The sequence below is a fragment of the Arachis ipaensis genome, chromosome B08, assembly GCF_000816755.2.
Source record: "Arachis ipaensis cultivar K30076 chromosome B08, Araip1.1, whole genome shotgun sequence".
In the NCBI taxonomy this organism is placed as follows: Eukaryota; Viridiplantae; Streptophyta; class Magnoliopsida; order Fabales; family Fabaceae; genus Arachis; species Arachis ipaensis.
This window is the reverse complement of record NC_029792.2, coordinates 19,061,062-19,067,082: the sequence shown is the minus strand read 5'-3', so window position 1 is coordinate 19,067,082 and position 6,021 is coordinate 19,061,062.

Sequence of the window (6,021 nt, the reverse complement as noted above, 5' to 3'; positions counted from 1 at the left end):
CTAAAAATGTTTGCCTAATTTATAAAAAAAAATAAAAAATAAAATTTAATTTTAAAAATATAAAAGTGAATAATTATTAAATATTTAAAAGTTTTTATAAAAAATAAGTTAAACAAAAGTTAGATATCAAATTATAGACAACATAAAATTTACTAATTATAAAATAGTAGAATGCTATAAAGCATAGACATTTTGCTGAGTTACCGTGTTTGCATGTCGGATACATTTCGGACACTACACTCACCGACACTCGTCCAACACCCGTGTCTGCTATGTCCAACCGTGTCTTAATAAAAAATAAAAAATTCTTCTCCGGACACACCTAAATACCATCACGTGTCAGCAGAGAGATGACAAAGTAGAAAACCTCACAATTCTGACAGGTTAGAGTCGAAGCAAGTCAAGAGAAAAGTATAAGCCAAAAAAAGAGTTCATTTGTCACCATTGTCGCAAGTTGGGGCATATCAAGAGGTATTGTAGGTTCTTGAAAAGAGAATAATTAAGAGAAAGAAACGAAGACAAAGGTAAAGATAGTGATAAAGAAACTGCTACTATTGTTTATGAAGATGTTCTTATTACCTATAATAAAAACTATGTTAATATTGTCTGTGATGATTTCGCTTGGATTATGAACTTTGGTACTTCATATCATGTCACTTCAAGGTATAAATTTTTTACTTCCTATACTACTGAAAATTTTGGCAAGATCAAATTGGGAGATAAAGGGGTGTGTGACATCATTGGTATGGGTGATGTGTGGCTTGAAACCAATATGGAATACAAGTTACAGTTGAAGAATATTAGACATGCGCCAGATATGCGGTTTAATTTGATTTTAGTGAAGGCATTGGATCAAGAGGGGTATTACACTTCTTTTGGTAGTAAAAAATGCAAGATTACCAAAAGTGCTCTCTTTGTTGCTAAAGAAGACAATAGTCTCACTACTCTCTACCAGTTGCAAGCAAAGTTAGACAAAGAAGAGGTGAATATAGCTGATAATTCCTCTTCTGATTTGTGGTACATGCGTCTTGGTCATTTGAGCGAAAAAAGACTTAGTGTCTTAACCAAAAAACACTCACTTCTAGTGAAATGTACAAATTTAAATACTTGTACTCATTATTTTGTTAGAAATCATGCTAGAGCATCATTTCATAATTTTGGACGTCATATGAGATCACATGTTTTAGATTAGTTCACATTGATGTTTGAACTATGGATGCTAAGACACTAGGTAGTGCATCATACTTTGTTACTTTTATTGATGATTATTCTCAGAAAGTGTGGCCTTTTATATTGAAATCTAAAGACCAGGTGTTCGGTATCTTCAAGCACTTTTATGCAAGTGTTGAAAGAAAAACAGAAAGAAAATTAAAATGTGTTCGAGTAGATAATGGTGGTGAATACAGGAGTCCATTTGAAGAGTATTGTAAAGGACATGTGATCAAACTTGAGAAGACAGTTCCTAAGACTCCTCAACATAATGAAGTTGTAGAAAAAATGAATCGCACTATCAATGATAGAGTCAGGTGTATGCTCTCTCATGCAAAGTTGCCTAAATCTTTTTGGGTGAAGCGATTAGAACTGCAGTAGATTTGATCAACTTTTCTCCTTCAGTTTCACTAAATGGTAATGTTCCAAAGAAAGTTTAGAGAGAAAAAAATGTCTCCTATAGTCACTTGCGAGTGTTTGACTGCAGAGCTTTTGTTCACATTCCAAGAGATGAGAAGTTCAAACTTGATGGGAAGTCAAAGTAGTGTATCTTCATGGATTATGGTCATGAATACTTTGGTTATAGATTATAGGGTCTAGTGAGCAAGAAAATAATCAGAAGTCGAGATGTGATTTTTCTTGAAGACCAAACTATTGAATATCTTAAGAAGACAGATAAGCCAACAACAACTATTAGATGTTCTGCTAGTGATGAACCTAATCCTTCCACTAGACCTCTTGTTGATGGGGGAGATGAACAAGTTGATAATAATGGTAATGATTTGCATGATGAACCTACACCTCAACCTGAGGTGCTAAATGAAAAGTTTCACCAGATGTTAAAGTTTCACCTGAACTACCAGTTGAGCCTGAATTGAGAAGATCTACTAGAGAGCATCATCCTTCTTAGAGATACTCTTCTCATGAGTATGTGATGAATACTGAGACTGAAAAGCCAGACAGCTACCAGAAAGCTCTGTTTGATGAGTATAAGAAAGATTGGTTGAAAGCCATGCAAGAAAAAATGAAATTCTTGCATGAGAATTATACATTTGAATTAGTGATGCTGGTAAACGGTAAGAGAGTATTTAAGAATAAATGGGTATAGTTGAAAATATCCTCTATTCGAGTTGTGCTTGGATTGGCGTCTACCTTGAATTAGAGGTTGAGCACCTTGATGTGAAGACTGCATTCCTTCACGGTGAAATAGATAAAGAAATTTATATAGAGCAATCAGATGGTTTCGACGTTAAAGGAAAGGAGCATCTTGTATGAAAGTTGAAGAAGAGCTTATATGTGCTGAAGCAAGTGCCAAGGCAGTGGTATACAATGTTTGATTCCTTCATGGAAGGTCATGGGTATAGTAAGAATTCTTCTGATCATTGTGTGTATGTTAAAAAATTCTCTGATGGTGACTTTATAGTTCTCTTGCTATATGTTGATGACATGTTGATTGTTGGTCATGACACTAAGAAGATTGAAAGTCTTTAGAAAGACTTAAACAAATTCTTTGCTCTGAAAGATTTGAGTCTTACAAAGAAAATCCTTGGCATGAGTATTGCTCGTAACAGGAAGAATGAAAAACTGTGGTTGTCGCAGCAGAAGTATATTGAGAAGGTTTTAGAGAGGTTTAGCATAAGTAATTCCAAACCCATTAATACTCTACTTACCAATCATTTCAAACTGAGTTCACGATAATGTACTACAAGTGAGAAAGTAAAAGAAGAAATGAAAAAGACTCCATATGGATTTGTAGTTGGCAGTTTGATGTACGCTATGGTTTATATCAGCCGGATATTGCTCATACTGTTGGAGTTGTTAGTCAGTTTCTCTCTAATCCTGGCTAAGAACAATGGCGAACAGGGAAGTGGATTCTCAAATATCTTAATGGTACGTCTAGAGTTTATTTTTTCTTTGGAAGTGGCCAACCTATGTTGGATGGTTAACAGATGCAGATATGACTGGGATCTTAATTCAAGGAAGTCTACTTCTAGTTATATGATGACTTTTGCAGGGGGAGTTGTGTCGTGAGAATTTTGACTTCAGAAATGTGTTGCTTTATCTACTACAGAGGCATAATACATTATTGTTGTTAAGCTTCTACAGAACTCTTGTGGATGCAGAAATTTCTACAAGAGTTAGGCATCAATCAAGAGAAGTTTGTGTTATTTTATGACAGCCAAAGTGCTATCCATCTCAGCAAGAATCTAGCGTTTCATTCTAGATTGAAGCACATAGCTAGAGGTATGGTATCGTTGGATACGTCAAGCGGTTGAGATGAAGTCGTATGCACTTGAGAAGATCCACACTAATGATAATAGTTCAGATATGATGACTAAGAGTCTACCTATAGTGAAGTTTGATTCTTGCAAAGAGAAGACGAACTTGGTAGAGTAACCTATCCTCACTTGAGTCAGTAAGAGAAAATTTGTTGGGGGTCTCAACTCAAGTGGACCCACGTTTCTAAATAAAAAAAGAAAAGAAAGTCATGGCTTATAGCCATGAGTAATAAAAGGAAAAATAGAAGAGAGAGAGTGTGTGAATAATTTTTTACACACAAGAGAAAAAGAAACAGAGAGTGAGAGAGAGCTCGTCGACTAAGAGAAGAAGAAATTGAGGGAAAAAAGCAGTGCCATTTTAGTCTCATTGAACTGGTTATGAAAAAAATTGTTCTTGGTTCTTCCGTTGTCAAATAAGTTGTTGTTTGAACCACAACTTTTTTCTAATACTATCTTCATCAAAACTCTAGAATGAGAATTGTCCATAGAGATCTCAAAACTAGCAACATTTTACTAAATGATAATATGAATAAAAAATGTCAAACTTTGGACTTTCAAAGGCCTTTTGGGAAGATCAAATTGAGGCCAAACGAATCGGATAGTTAGAAGTTAGTAAGTATGCCGGACACAGCTAACTTTCAACCTTAAATGCTACCTGATGTTTCTTCATGTCATTAATTGCAGGTGAAAAATTGATGTTTCTCCAGAGTTATATGCCTCCTGAGTATGCAATGCATAAAAAAGTATCCACCAAGTCAGATATCTTTAGTTTTGGAGTTTTTATACTATAGAATGATTTAATTTTATTACAACCATACTTCATTAGAAGGAAAGTCATTCTAGATTGATGAATATTGAATATCTACTCATATAAGTTACTGATTTCTTGTATCAAGGGTGAAAACAGATGCCTGAAATTGATTAATGATTCATTAGGCAACGCAGTTGATTTATGCAAAGTACTGCGATGCTTACATATCGGACTACTACGTATGCAACAGAGATAGGCCAGATATGTCATCTATGACTCTAATATTAACTAGTGATAGCAATCTGTCTAAACTGAAACGGCCTGCATTCTGATAGTCTGATAAATTGTGACCATGACTTGATCTCTCCGACTACAGATAGAAAATTCAATAGCATCATTCATCTTTGGAATATTCTATCTTAATGTTGATGACATCAAAAGACCTAAAATTCAAAGAGACTTTGTGCTCCTTTTTTCAAATTTACCATTTCCAAGCATCACATCTGTTATGAGTTTATATTTTCTTAATTCAAATTTGCTTTTACTGTCCAACGATATTCATAATTAGATTAGTTTTAATTGTATTAAAATATTCAATTGAAGGTGTTTCCTGTCATGACCCAATCTGGCCGTGACTGGCGCTTAGGAAAATCTTCCCAAGCAAGCCTCAAAAATTGATATTACAGAAAACAGAAAAAATAGAATTTTCAAATTTACGAAAAAGGCAACACATTCTCAGCCTTATATTTAAAACATACTCAGCATATTTATAAAAAATTCGACTCAAATATTCACATTAAAGTATAGTTTATTAGTTTTATCTACTAGGATATTTACAAGCAACATACTCAAGTCACCAATGTCGGATCCTACCTGTGTCACATGGAGAAGTTTAACAGGTCTAAAGAGCTTTAAAGCTATTTACACAAAACATCAAGCCCTTAAACAGTAAAGGGATATCCAATACAAAAAAAACTAGAGCGGAACTGATAAAATTGGATTAGGATCAAGGCCTATATCTGGAAAAAAATGAAAGAACAACAGAGTGAGCAGAGCATCTATAGCCCCACAAGAGACAGTTGTATAATTAGTAAACTCTTAGTTAAAATAAACCCACCTTAATAATAGTGACAAAATTATACTCAAACACAATGATAATTAATTATAAATATCAAGTATTCAAACTTCTTTATTTATAACAATATACACAGAAGGTTATCTAATCCAAAAAAGTCAAAATAACAGACAGAAATTACACTTAGGTTGTTTTTCTTCGTGTGAGTTCTGAAACAGATATGTTCTACTAGTTTTGTGGACATGAAACAGATAGGAACCATTTTATCTCATATGGTCCTGAAAATGCAATTATATATTGACAAGGTGCACCAAGTTTAGTGCTTACTACCGCTAGCTGCAGTTTCTGTCATAGAACCTTCCAAAATATTTTGACATAAAAATTATTATCAAGCTAAAAGTTGTCAAACAAATCAATAAATACACCATCAATTCAATAGAAATAATTCATGTAATAACTTTAACCAAATTCAATACTAAATTTACATTCAAAGTGTATATGCAAGATAATATTTATATTGTAGTTTAATTTTTTAAATAACCACTTCATTTATTTCAGCGTAAAATATTATGTCTCAAGTGAAGTTTTCTTTGTAAAATATTTAACATAAACATCATATTGACAAATAATTTAGTAAATAACTAAATAAAAATTATAAAATTATTTTCAATAATTATAAAAATAATACAAATGCTAAAATTCAACCA